General features: G+C 47.4%; 1 long non-coding RNA gene across 1 annotated transcript in view; it reads left to right on the top strand.

Moving 5' to 3' along the window:
• LOC140385406 (uncharacterized) overlaps positions 1–15,165 on the top strand; it is a 41,141-nt gene that overhangs the window by 5,983 nt on the left and 19,993 nt on the right. Inside the window, exon 3 of the long non-coding RNA XR_011933358.1 lies at positions 3,144–3,204. This is a non-coding gene — a long non-coding RNA (uncharacterized lncRNA). The remainder of the gene's footprint in view (positions 1–3,143; positions 3,205–15,165) is intronic.

Below are 15,165 nucleotides of genomic sequence, written 5' to 3' on the forward strand. Positions count from 1 at the left end.
TTTAGAAGTCTCTGCAGGGCTTGTGAATTAAATTGTCTTTCCATTTATGAAATTAAAGTTCTAGCTCCATTCATGGTCATGTTCTGCTCTCTATTAACTTTAAAGCATTCCCTCCAATATTATATTTCTATCACACACAAAAAGTGTCACCATGAATTTATGTAGCTACATTTCAAAAACTAGCCACTTGAACCAATTTGCAAGGCAGGTGCATTGAAGATAATAATGAATCAGACCCTGATTTTGGTTTTAAGCAGCATAAAGTATATATTTGGGTTGTATTCCTGTCAAGATGTTTTTTCTCTTTCATGCAGATGCCTATACTCATCGAAGTACATGACGGAATCATTGAAATGCAGGGCACTCTTAAAGTACCTCATTATAGGGCAAATTTCAGTCATTATTTATTGTTTTTTTTTGTATTATTTTATCCCTTGTATAACTTGAGCAGTCAGTGACATGCCCACTCTAAATGTACTTGTTCTTGTTTTTGCTTTCTATTCCTGTAGCTGGTGTTGCATCCAATCCATAATTTAAGGACAATTAGCTGCGCCTGAATTTTGATTGGCAGCTTCTTTTTTAATGCCACATAGACCAATTTGTGATAAAGATTTCAGATCACAGAAGTATATCAACAAATCAAACATAAAAATATAGGGGTGGCATGTGGCGCAGTGGATAGCACTGGGACTGCGGCACTGAGGACCGCGTTCGAAGGCCTTGGGTCACTGTCCGGGTGGAGTTTGCACATTCTCCCAGTGTCTGCGTGGGTTTCACCCCCCAACCCAAAGACGTGCACAGTAGGTGGATTGGACATGCTAAATTGCCCCTTAATTGGAAAAAAAAATAATTGGGTACTTTAAATTTAAAGAAACAAAAAACATAAAAATATATATCAATGCAATCATTTGACAAAACATATTGCTATGCTGCCAGTTATTTTCATTGCTGCATAAATGCAATCTCCACTTTGGAATTGACTGCTCGAACTGTGGGGTGTCTTGCGGTCTGCACTGACAGGTGCATTTATTGGTGTCCTCAGGTAGAATGTCTAGACTCAGAGAGAAAATTTTCTGTTATTGCATAACAGCTGAATACCAAATTTTTTTTATTTTCTTAAGAATTTAATCTACACAAACAATAGTTGGCAGTTTCCATGATTTGAAAAAAGATGACAATGGGACTGAAAATGGAATGCATAGAAATGCTTGCAAAAAATAAATTGAATCAAATGTATGCAGGAGATGTGAGAAACTGCTGAATGTAGTTATTAAGAAGATCAAAGCACAACATTCATTCATTACAGTTTAAACTTCAGGTTCTTGGCTCACCCTTTGCTTGTTATGGCCAGAATTTAACAATTTATTTCATATGTGCAGGTCTCTTCGGGACCCATTTAGAGGACCTCTGTTTGCAACATCACCTCAAGCATGTTATTCTTTTATATTTAAAGGATTGATCTTTAATAAAAGCATTTCATTTCCAAGAAGTACAAGCCAAAGATTAGACTGAACAATAATATATTTGAAAGGAAAATTCTTCGCTCTCCTTCATTTTCACAGATTTCAGGTAGATCACAAAAGTGTCATTCATTTTGTGCGTTATTTAGTAAGTATATTATGTAAAAATAGCCGGAATAGGGGTAGAAGTTAGAATACAATTTGGCTTAATTCGGACTTAAAATAGGGGCAATGTTTCCCAATTTTTAGGCAAGAGCTCCTTTGTCAAACATATGCGATGGCAGCATATCCACTGTCATGATGGAGCTCATTGATTTTTTATGTTGTATGATGGTCCCATGTCTCCAGTTCTGTATCGGCCTAACCCGTGACCATTAAAAGGACTTCTAGAACTTGCCAAACAGATGGTAGAAAACCGTTTTTTTGGCATATCACCACTGGTGAACCCTGAAAAATTAGAAATGCTCCTTCTGGTTCCATTGCACTGTATTCCGACATTCGTCTCTGATCACACACCAGAAGCCCAACTTTACGGTTCTGACGTGGCGGGATCTTAAAATGAAGCGAGCTATTCAAACTTCCATTGACTTCAGCAGGACTGTAATCCCATTTGCTTATAAATCCAACCCAGGACTTACATGAGATGGCTGTACAGAAAGCAGCCGACCCAAATGTGATCCTCAATACTGGGTGAATTGCCTCACAGGCGAGAGAGGCAGTTCCTTCTTATTAAAATGAAGCCAGCCAAAGGCCCAATTTCACATGATCCTTGGTTTTCTGACATTTTAATTGCATTGCCTAGTTTGATCCAAATAATGGATCAAAACCAATTTCTACCGGATAATATTTTAGATTTAGCTTTCCAAAAAATTTGCCAAACAACTGTTTCAGCTAAAACAGGATTATAATTATTTGTCTCATATAAGAAATGCTTTAAATTATTTTTTGATTGTAACATAATCACAAAAAACATATAGCTAATAACGATAACTTGATTCTACACACTTGGGCGAAAAAGAAAAGCTGATCAAGTCCTTTAAATAGGTATTACTAAATTTTATTTCAAACAGAATGAATGTTTGAACAACTGTGTTGTATTTTATTAATATCATAATTCAAACAGAAATTCAGTTAACCCCCCTGGTGCTCCCATCACAACTGAAAGTTGCAAATTCTAGGTGGCAGTGCCTATACAGCAATATCAAATTTTAATAACAAATTCTTCTCTCCAGAAACCTCTAGTTTGAATGCGAGCACAAATTGGTATGGCTGACCACTGCTACGTTTGGAAGCAATCTGACTTCTATGCACCTTCATCTCAACATATCTGCTGTATCCTTCTATGGTATTATTGATAGCAAGAAAGGTTGTATGATAAATGAGTGTCAAAAATATCAGAGCATATTAGGCCGGGGCTTTGTTATCAGCATCCAAGAAGATACCAGAGTTTTTTTATTCTTCTTCTGAATAATTTTAGTTATGTTTTTCTGGCTAGATAAGCCAGTAAATGAAGGATAATTTTTGGGCTCTGATTGTTTGTCTCTTCTTGTGACACAGCAAAAGTAATAATACACATTAATAACAGGCAGCATGCAGTGTTCTGAGTTTAAAAGTCACCAACAACCAGCCTGGCTCCTGTACACAAGGTGTTATATTGATGAAATATCTTACCTTAATTTGCAGAAATGAAATTTGTGCAAGATGTAACAGCAGAAATATTATTAATGGTGCTCTATTCAAGCCGGTGAGTTCTTTATTAATCAATTCGTGGAAGTGCAAGTACATTGTGATGAATTCATAGATACAGCACATTCTGCTGATTTTTCTTTTGCAATGTGTGACAGAGAAGTGGAACATAGAACTACACAGGAAAAATCCCCTGGATAGACCCAAACAATTATCAAATTAAAATCAAACAATTTGAAATTGGTTATATGAAGTGATAAGAAGCAGATGATATTTTGCTTTTACTCTTTTTTTCACTTGCATATTCATTATAAGTTAAATTGGTAGCATTTGCTAAATTCTCAATGCTTGCTGTGATTGCTGTCATGGCATTATATTTCCACCTAAAGTCTTGCTATTTTAATGTTGAATGTACATTACCATGAGACAGAAAGACATGAGAGAATGACATAATGCAGACACAAAACACTTGATCATTTAAATTCTGAATCTGACATTTAGGTCACTGAAATTGAAGAATAAATGCTCCAAGCTTCATTTGTTCAGATCAAAAACCGTATCTGACAATTATTCCATACTTACAGTGCTGGTGTTACTGCATGGATATTATTCCAACTTTCCTATTAACCAAAAGAAACTCTAAATAATTGATTAATTAAAAATTGTTTAATTGTGATCTTTCAATTAATTTAACAATGATGCTGGAAATGTAATGCACATTTCAGATATTTTAGTTCTAATTAAACTTACAAAGTTATGACCATTTAAAGACCCCAAGTTTAAGCCACAATTGAATCTAATTAATAATATTATTGCTATGTTATTGGCTGTTGTAGGGCGTAAACACACTACTAGATATTACCTTGAACAATTGGAAAGTCAAAAACTGAAAAAGAAAGATAGATACAGTGCAAATTATTTTGGCCCCGCTGTCAACTTTGGAGGTTTACAAAATATCTTATCCTGTCAATTTGATTTGGTAGTAGGATGAAAAATGTCAAAAGTGAGGATGACAAATCAGTCTAGTGAGGAAAAGTGACTACCAGACAAGAGCTGTCATTTGTCACAATTGCCATTTGGCTGCTAGTTTTTTAGATTTTGTTTTTGTTTTCAAGACAAATGTTGTCTTGATGAAAGTAATCTAATATCATTTTTACAATTTGCTGTACTAATAAGAAGGCTTTTTTTAACCTTATGTATTTCTAAACAAAATTATCAGAAGAAATATCTTTAACCTTTGTGAGTCATTCATTTAACCTCTCCTGTGTTGAACTTTTAAGAGTAAGGCACTTAAATTCCCTCAAAGTGCCGTGAGGTAGAGGTGGTTAGTCTTTCTGATGCTGTAGCCAACAGCATAGCAATTGTCAAAGTCAGACACAGCTGTGCATGTCTCCCACAGCCACTGCATAATATGGGTGGTAATTAAGCTACAGCTTCAAGGTTGCATGGGCACAAGACAATTCACCCTAATGAAGTATCGATTGGTTGCAGCCGAGGTAAAATAAGTTGACATTCATTTAGAAGTAGCTTGGGCCAGATACAACATTGTACTGTTGTAGAACAAAAGACAATGACATCAAATTTTAATCTCGCAGAAACAATTTAGAATCATATTTCTAGTGTTATCTACTTTCTTAAAATTAGAACTAATTACGTAGTTACTGCTCTGACATTGGACTCTTAAATCAGTGGAATTAATGTTTATTGGCAGATGCTACAAAAGCAAACGAAGTTCAGCATGTCAATTACTGTAATAATCTCCTGACCACATGCTACTGAATTGTTGGTTGGACTGAGTGCAGCAAATTAAGTGGGATCCTGGAATAATTTTATGGTTGTTGACATTAAGCTGTTAATCTTAATGTATCATATAAAACTGCTGGAGTAATGCAGGAGAAAAAAAACTACGATTTTAAGTGGAAACGTTAGAATATGGAACGCAAGCAGCTGTCATTAAGCTGTAAAGATATCACTGTAAATGTTCTTTCATATGCTAGAACTTCTGTTTCCCTCAGAGAAACAAACTTACCAGGCCATTAGTCCTCATCACACTTATTTTACTGATCATATTGGTTCTGGGGCATTCAAAGCAGAATTTCTAATATGAACAGAAAATGGTCTATGAATCATCAGTCATGATGTGATATTGTTAATTCTAAAACCATTTACAGTAGTTTCTTTCTACTTTGGATGATTATTTTCCTGCAAAAAACTATTAAATCAAAGATGCGTTTCAAAGTTTTGTGCAATCATACCATTTTTCATTACCAATGTCACTCCTTAGAATAATAGTTTTGAAGCATAGTCATTCTGTTAATGCAACAAACTAGAAAACAGTTTGTCTCTTCACTTCATTCGTCCAATAAAATATTCCAGCCAAATCTATTGGAACAAAATGTTATTATGGAGTCCAAAGTTCTGTGGCAATGTTCTGACTACCTTAGTTAGCAACTCAGAGAAACATCAACAGTTGCCCCTATGGGCGCAATTCTCTGGAAATATTTCTAAGTGTGATAGCGAGAGGGAACTGCCGCTAGCTTCTCGGCTCTCAGCCTGGCGAGGCTTGCAACACAATACAATGTTAATTGCTCCACGTAATGAGGCCCCTCATGCTTCGTGCCGCAATTGACTCTAACCGACTCGCCGGGACCGTGCTCGCCAGACCCCCGCGAACAAGGTCGAGGAGCACTTAAACAGCCGCAGCCATGGCAGCGAGATGCCGGCCCCAAAGTTTGGACACATGGACCTGGGGAGGCTCCTAGATGCGGTCAAGGCAGGGAGGGATGTCCTGTTGGCCCGAGTATCCCGGAGGGTGAGCCGCAGGGCAGTGCCACCTGGGAATAAGTGGCAGCGGCCGTCAGCTCGGGAAGTGTGACCATGAGGACTGGCTTCCAGTGCCGCAAGAAGGCCAATGACCTACACTGGGCAGCATGGGTGAGTTGACACCAAACCCCCACCCCACCCCTGAGACCTTTCCACCCCCATGCGAGCATCCCCCTTGCCAAATGAAGGGTTGCTTCATGTGGCATCCAACCTTCCCGACACCCCCCTCCCTTCATCCCTCTCCGTCACCATTTCCTTTACCCCGCTGCCACCACCACCACTGTGAACAATATGTGTGGCTAACAATGGCCTCTGTGTCTCCACAGGAGAAGCTCGCCACAATCGCCGGGAGAGGACCTAGACTGGCAGAGGGGTGCCGAACATAAGAATCCTCATGACCTTCAAGGAACGGATCCTGGAGGTGACCAGGGTGGCCGAGGACAGAGCGGTCACAAATGCAGAGGTCGGCGCACGCCGCAGAGGTGAGGATCCACCGGGCCCCACACGGAGGACCTGTCAAATAAAAGTTGTTATTGCCATACACACTGACCCATCTCCCCCGGTGACATGTCCATTCTCCCGCAGGTCCTCCAGCCGACGCCGCCGGCCCATCCGGGGTGGCCCCCTCCCCTACCTCCCATGAGACCACCTTAGAGGATATCTCCGAGGATGCCACATTCAACACGTAACAGCTGTCATCCCCACCCTCCACCAGCGCAGATACACATACCTCGATGGCCAACGTCAGTGGTCAGGCTTCTGGAGCACATTCTGATGAGCACTATTCAGTTCCCGATGTACATTTGGTCAAGGCAGTAAGGCCCAGGCAAGGCAACAGTCAGAGGTCTGCTGGATCCCAGGATCCAGCTTAGTCCCAGCCAGATGCTGAGCCTATGAACCAGGCTATCCCGGAGCTGATGGAGACATTACGGACTGGCTGGGACATTCAGAGGGAGATGTTAGCGACACTCCTGCAGGTCCTTAGCCGATTGGAGGAGCCCCAGAGGCTACGGACGAGGGGGTGTCACAATGCGTAGCACGGAGGCCAACACGGCTAAGGTGGTGACTGGAATGGAGAGCCTGGTGGAAGATGTCAGCAGCATTAATGGAGATATCCAAGGAGTGGCACACTTGGTGACGGCCATGGCTGAGGGTCTCGGCAGAATGTTCGACCCCATGGGGGATTTGACTCAGTACCAGGCCGATCTTAATGAGGTTCCGCGGGACATGTACCGGTTTCAAATGGGAATTGTCGAGGCACTGCGGAGCTTGTCCAAGTTGCAGATGGGCATTGCCAAGGTGCCGTAGAGCCCAATCACTGAGGAGCATCGCTGAGGGTGTCGACACAATGGTGCAGACAATGGGGAACCGCCAGGGCTGGCAGATCCAGATGACGCAGGGGCAGCCAGGGCTCGAACCAGCTTCCCCCCTTCCCCATATGAACCCCAGGGCCCTATAGGCCCTGACCAGGAGGAGCGGGTGCTGCGTGCCTACCCGGATCCGTCCCATGGAGTGGGGGTTTTGGCCATCAGCTCTCCCCAGTTCCACCCCCCTGATGAGGCCACATTTCGCAGTGAGCACATGGGACAGGGTGGCATGGCTGTGCATGTGCTGCCGCCAACTGCGCCGGGATCCTTGGTTCCGGAGCCCCCAGAAGACGCCCGCCAGGGACATCGAAGGCCATGGGACAAGGTAAACAGCTGGCTGCCTCCGCCTCTGATGTGCATCCTGGGAGCATGCCTAGATGTAGTGGAAGAGCAAGGAAGTCAAAGCATACTGAGGATCATTGAGGGCACCAGGGGAGGGAGGGAAGGTAGGGGATGGAGGGGTGAGAGGGTGGTGGGGAGAGTGGAGCGACACTATTGGGAGATTGGGCATTGTTCGACACCTGTGAAACATTAAAATCTCTTCACCACAATCAGTATGACGCCTCTGTCACGTTTTCCGCAATGCGGGCTGACCTCTGAACCCTTTGACATGTTATGTATTCTGGGATAACACAGGCTGCAACTGGATGCAGCTTTAACCAAAAGATACTCCAGACCTTGAAGTTAGTTGAATCTGATTTATTGAACCAGTAGCACAATCAGCACAGTTCTCTGTGAGTTCGACTCTCTGCTAACCTAAGTGTGGTGAGTCTGTCTGACTGAACCAGACTAGCTCTTAGCCATGTGTGATACTGTACATACACCCTGACTCACTCTGTAGATGTTCATCTGGAAAGAGGCAGAGTGTGAGTGTCTTGTGCCTTTTATAGTGAGATACCTCCCCTGAGTGTCCTGCCTGCTCATTGGTCATGTCCTGTTCTCTGTGTTCATTTGCTGCCTGTCTGTGCCTGTCTGTATATCATTATCTGCATGTCTGCATATCATGACATCTCCCCTTTTTATTTAAGTTTTGTTGGCACATGAGAACGTACTTACATGTGATGGCATATATTAACATATTGACAAGCGGTGGCATATGTGAACGTATTTACATGTGAAGACAGCTGTCTAATGTGAGAAAACAGAACATAGCAAACAAAACAAATGTTCATAGGTTCAGTCTCTGGGGCTTGCGTCTGATCCTTGTCGACCGCCGGAGAGGTGGTGGTGGGGGTGACGGTGCCTTGACAGGCGGGATGGAAGCCAAACTGGTAGCCTCGTCGCTCGAGGTATCAGGAGGTGGCAAAACAACGGATGGAAAGGGAGAAGAAAGCGGTTGCGGGCAGGCAACTTTGCACAGTGCCCATCAGTTTCGTTGCACAACAGAACCATCAGCCATACGTACAACATACAAGCGGGGCGCAGCCTGTCGAACAACGACAGCTGGAGCAGACCAGCCACCATCTGGTATCTTGATCCTGACAGTGTCTGCCGGGGATAACACGGGCAAATCGGTGACATGAGCATCATAGCCCTGCTTTTGCTGGTTTCGGAGTTACTGCACCTTCTGCAGCACCGGGAGGTGATCCAGGTTGGGCAAGTGCATGGCTGGAAGTGTCGTCCGCAGGTCCCTGTTCATCAGGAGTTGAGCCGGCGACATGCCAGTGGACAGTGGGGTCGCCCTGTACGCAAGCAGCGCGAGGTAGATGTCAGAAGCAGAATCCACGGCCTTGCAGATGAGCTGTTTCACAACGTGCACCCCTTTTTCAACCTTCCCATTGGATTGTGGAGTGTGGGCTGGAAGTGACATGTTTAAAATGGTATGACTTGGCAAACAGACCACTCATGGCTGTTGAAGCACGGGCCATTGTCACTCATGACAGTGAGTGGGAAACCATGCCTGGAGAACGTCTCCTTACAGGCCTTGATGACGGTCAGAGATGTGAGGTCTGAGAGCTTCATGACTTCAGGGTAATTGGAGAAATAGTCAATAATCAACACGTAGTCACGACCATTCGCACGAAAGAAGTCGATGCCAATCTTGGACCACGGGGAGGTCTCGATTTCATGCTGCTGGTGCGTCTCCTTGCTCTGCGCTGGCTGGAAGCGTTGACAGGTCGCACAGTTGAGGACCATGTTCGTGATGTCCTGGCTAATACCGGGCCAATAGACAGCCTGCCTGGCTCTGCGTCTGCACTTCTCAACGCCCAGGTGTCCCTCATGGATTTGGCAGAGCACCAAGCTCTGGAGACTGAGTGGAATGACAATCCGGTCCAGCTTGAGGAGGATACCATCAATCACTGTCAGGTCGTCCTTTACATTGTAAAATTGAGGGCACTGCCATTTCTGCCAGCCATTGGCGAGGTGGTGCATGACACGCTGCAAGAGGGGGTCTTTGGCTGTCTCCTCGCGGATTTGAAACACCTTCTCATCAGTCGCCGGGAAGGTGCTAGCACACAGCTGCACCCGTGATTCAATCTGCCGGATGATTTCCAGCGGTTCACTAGGCAATGGGATGGAGCGGGACAATGCATCAGTGATGATGAGCTCCTTGCCAGGCGTGTACACTAAGTCAAAGTCGTACCTTCTGAGTTTGAGGAGGATGAAATGAAAATGAAAATCGCTTATTGTCACAAGTAGGCTTCAAATGAAGATAATGTGAAAAGCCCCTAGTCGCCACATTCCGGCGCCGGTTCGGGGAGGCTGGTACGGGAATTGAACCGCGCTGCAATCGAGACGTCATGTCATTCAGGTCCTTCTGGGTAATGTGGACCAGAGGCCTATGGTCCGTCTCGACAGTGAATGTCGGCAGGCCGTAGACATAGTCGTGAAACTTGAGAATGCCAGTGAGAAACCCAGGCATTCCTTCTCTATTTGCGCATACCTTGTTTCAGTGGGTATCATGGCCCTCGATGCACAGGATACCGGTGCCCAGGATGAAGTGTCATCGCGTTGAAGCAGCACCGCACCGATGCCATCCTGGCTCACATCTGTCGAGATCTTCGTCTCCCTGTCTAGGTCGAAAATGCCAAGACGGGTGCAGTGGTGAGCTTGGCTTTCAGCTCCAACCACTCTGCCTGATGGGCCGCCTTCCACTCAAAGGCAGTGGACTTCTTCACTAGGTTTCGTAGGGCCGTGGTGTGTGAGGCCAGGTTTGGGATGAACTTGCCCAGAAAATTGACCATGCCAGGAAGCGCAACACCGCCTTCGTGTCTTCAGGGATCTTCATGGCTTCGATGGCCTTGACCTTGTCTGTGTCCGGGCGCACGCCCTGCTGAGAGATCTGGTCACCTAGGAACTTGAGTGTTGACATGCCGAAGCAACATTTGGACCTGTTCAGGTTCAGGCCCTTGGCATGGACACAGCGGAATACCTGCTGGATACGGGAAACATGCTCTTCAGGGGTCGTGGACCATATGATGATGTCGTCCACGTACACACGAACTCCTTCAATGTCCTCCGTCATCTGCTCCACGGTGCGATGGAAGATCTCTGATGCCAAGACAATGCCAAACGGCATGCGATTATAGCAGTATCTGCCAAACGGTGTGTTGAAGGTGCAGAGCCTTCTGCTGGACTCACCCAGCTGGATTTGCCAAAATCCATGTGACGCATCTAACTTGGTGAAAAAACGTGCGTGTGCCATCTCACTGGTGAGTTCCTCCCGCTTCGGGATGGGGTAGTGTTCACGCATTATCTTCTTATTGAGATCCTTGGGATCAATGCAGATGCACAGGTCTCACGAAGGCTTTCTAACACATACCATCGAGCTGACCCAGTCAGTCGGTTTGGTTACCTTAGATGATGCCCTATTGCTGAAGATCCTTGAGCTGTGCCTTCAGGCGCCCCCTCAGCGGAGCCGGGACCCGGCGTGGTGCATGGACCACTGGCTTGGCATCAGGTCGTAGCAGAATCTTGTATCGATATGGCAGCGTGCCCATCCCGTTGAACACATCCAGATACTGAGCGAGGATGTCGTCAATGCCGGCCTGAAGATCCACATTGGCAGATGTCGTTGTGTAAACCCGCTGCACGAGGTTCAGCTGCTTGCAGGCATGCGCGCCAAGTAGGGATGCCCTGTCTGGCTTGACAATTTCAAAACGTAACCGTGCATGAGTACTCCGGTTGGAGATGAGTGGATGGCAGGATCCCAGTGCCATGATCGCATTTCCGTTGTAGTCTAGGAGCCTGCAGGCTGCTGGAAGGACCTTGGGGGGCTTCTTGATGCATTTGAAACCTGCCTGTGAGAGGAAGTTGGCAGAAGCACCTGTGTCCAGCTTAAACTGGATGGAGCAGTGGTTGACCTGCATCACCGCACGCCATTGGTCCGCAGAATCCACAGCGAGGATGGATTGAATTTGTGATGAGTTGGATGTGGCACATTCACATTTGGTAATGATGCCCACACAGTAGGCGGAGTCCAGGCATTCTTCCTCTGGATCCGTTGTGCTGGCGGGATCAGAATCCTGTAATCGTTGTTGCACACTCTGAACGCGCCGCCGTCATCGGAAATGGGAGTGCTGGCCTCTGACTGGTGGTGCAGACCTGCACAAGGCTGCATAGTGTCCAGGCTTCCCGCAGTTTAAACATCGCCTGCTGCTTGCAGGGTAGTGTTTCTTTAAGTGGGCGTTGCTGCAGTTCGAGCACATCATGACGTTGGCGTCCTTACGCTCCGCGCGTCGTCGCACATGCGCAGTGCGGGTGTCGGCCGCTTCGTTATCCAATTCGCATCGCGCATGTGTGGGACCCCGGGAAAAGCGCGCGAAATGGCCGCTTTCATCAATGCTGAGGCGCTGTATCCGGGAGATGGCCTGCACACTCTCTGCCTCGTGGGAGGCAAGTTTCTAATTTTCAACCAATTCGTACTGGGCATAGCGATTTTTGGCATGCTCATGCACTGTGCACGTTTCAATCGCGACTGGCAGGGTCATATGCGTGATTTTCAGGAGCTGCTCTCTCAGAGGATCAGAGTGAACACCAAAACGATTTGGTCTTTGATCATGGAGTCAGCAATATCACCAAAGTTGCAGGACAGCGCTAGCAGGTGGAGGTTAGTTAAGAAGGAGTTGAAAGATTCATCTTTAACTTGTAGACGCTGTTTGAATATGTAGCGCTCAAAGATTTAATTGGTGTCCACTTCACAGTGACTGTCAAACTTGTCTAGGATGGTCTGAAACTTTGTCTTGTCCTGGCCTTCAGTGAAGTGAAAAGAGTTGAAGAGTTCGATGACTTGATCACCCGCTGTTGAGAAGAGAAGCGCGATCTTCCTTGCATCAGACGCACCCACGAGGTCTGAAGCTTCGATGTACAGCAGAAACTTTTGCTTGAATGTCCACCAGTTGGCACTGAGATTGCCGGAGGTCCTGAGCTGGTGAGGAGCCTGAATCTTCTTCATGGTGCCGGGATATATTCGCTGGTCGTCACGGAACGGACTGAGGTAAACCACCGAGATTAAGCAGTCTCCTCGTAGCATGTCGTGTTATGTACTCTGGGATAACACAGGCTGCAACTGGATGCAACTTTAATCAAAAGATACTCCAGACCTTGAAGTTAGTTCAATCTGATTTATTGAACCAGGCGCACAGTTAGCACAGTTCTCCATGAGCTCGACTCTCTGCTAACCTAAGTGTGGTTACTCTGTCTGAACCAGACTAGCTCTTAGCCACGTGCTGGAGATGTGATACTGTACATACACCCTGACTCACTCTGTAGATGTTCATCAGTGGAAAGAGGCGGAGTGTAAGTGCCTCGTGCCTTTTATAGTGAGACACCACCCCTGAGTGTCCTGCCTGCTCATTGGTCATGTCCTGTTCTCTCTGTTCATTAGCTGCCTGTCTGTATATCATTATCTGCATGTCTGCATATCATGACACCCTTTACCCATCTCTCCAGGCACGCATCCTCCTGCCCTGCGGGCACATTGTGTGCTGGTGATCGGTGTGAGTGAGCACTCAGCATACAGGCAAGGCTCTGACCATGACACAGATTGAGGAGCACTGGTGCTCACCCTCCTGCCCGCGACAGTGACCCGCTGACAGTGCCAGCACCCTGCAGTGATGTTACACAGACCCTGGGCGGGTGGGAGATGGGGGTGGCGGTAAGGTAAGGTAGCGATGACGGACCAAGCCACATTCTCAGTGAAGCGGGCAAGTATGATGCCTCCATTGCCCTCCGGGCTTGTTGGACCCTCGCTGCTGCCACTTGTCCTGCAGCCTCTGGCTGGACCCCAGTTCAGCCCTGGGATTGTCCTTTCGCCCCTGCTGGTCAGGGGCCTCCTCATCATCCTCGTCCTCCTCACAAGTAGCCACATGTTCCTCCTCCCCCACCCCCAGCATATTGCCCTGCTGCTGTGCCAGGTTGTGGAGGGCACAGCAGACCACAACAAAGCGGGCGACCCTCCGGGTGGTGTACTGCAGGGCACCACCGGAGTAGTCAAGACATCGGAACCGCATCTTGAGGAGTCCGATGCACCATTCAAAGACAGCCCGGCGGGCACATGGGCCTCATTATATCGGGTCTCTGCCTCGGTCTCCGGCCTCCATACTGGCGACATTAGTCAGGCACTCAGCAGGTGCCCCTTATCCCCCAAGAGCCAGCCGGCCATCCTGGGATTGTCCTCGAAGAGGCTGGGGGTGTCTGACTGACCCAGAATGTAGCTGTCGTGCATACTCCCTGGAAAGTATGCACACACGTGCATGCTCTGCATGTGGTAGTCACGCACGAGCTGCATATTCAGGGAGTGGAACTCCTTTCTATTAATGTAGGGCACTTGCCTGGTGCGTGCAAGGGGACATGCATGTAATCTATCAGCCACTGGACCTGGGACATCCCGGCGATGGTGGAGAATTCTGCTGCCCGGGCATCTTGTCGAAGTTGAGACTGTTTTCCTCCTGGGCAAACAGGGCATTCGTGACCTATCGGATGCACCTGTGGGCTATGCCTTACGAGATGCCGCACCGGTCCCTGCTCGAGCCCTGAAAGGATTCTGAGGCGTACTAGTTCACGGTTTGATAGCCACAGGGAGCGGGTGTCCACCTCCTCCACGTGATGCCAGGTCCGTGAGGGCATGGCATCGGTATCGCACCGTCTCCTTGTTGTGGCAGAGCCTCCTGCAGCACGCACTGTCCGTCATCTATTCGAATGACCAGCAACACCTGTACACCCTGGGTTGTTGTGGGCCTCCCCCTCTGGGTCTCACCCTAGCCTGATGGACGGCCGGATCCTCAGGGTGTGGGGCAGGGTCCAGCACATGGGCAGCCTTTTCGAGCCTCTGCAGACGCTGCCGCTGTCGCTGTCTTCAGCATCAGGCTGCCCAGCATAGCAGCACAACTCAGGCTGTTCTGTCAGGTCAAAATATCTGTAAGGAATTCGGAGAAGGTTTGAGACTAACAAACAAAGGTAGTTCCCACCCTGGGACCCTCCATTTCCACATTGATCTCTCTCTCCCCTCCCTCCTCCCCACCTGGAACGCCCTGCCCACGCACTCCCGCCATAGCTGACCCCTCGTAAACGGGCCCCGCCCCTCAGACCCTGTATCCCTGAGACCTGCACATAACATTACCTGGATGGGGCGCTGGTCGCCTCTCTGTTGCACTCACCCACCCTCCGACTATAGACATGTACCCGGAGCTGTGGCCCATCCCCTGGGTGTTCAGATGTTGGCTGCTGCGTCCATCGTGTGACCTTGCACAGTGTCCCGTGGTCTGATTGGGATGCTAGGCAAGAATTCCCACATGTGACATGGCCAGCCCACGCACAGGAGCCCTCTCGGCTTGAGTGAAGTGCTGACTTAGCCACGTTTGCCAATTCCCTATCAGCAGTCGGTGGAG

Source organism: Scyliorhinus torazame, chromosome 11 (assembly GCF_047496885.1).
Source record: "Scyliorhinus torazame isolate Kashiwa2021f chromosome 11, sScyTor2.1, whole genome shotgun sequence".
NCBI classification, from domain to species: Eukaryota; Metazoa; Chordata; class Chondrichthyes; order Carcharhiniformes; family Scyliorhinidae; genus Scyliorhinus; species Scyliorhinus torazame.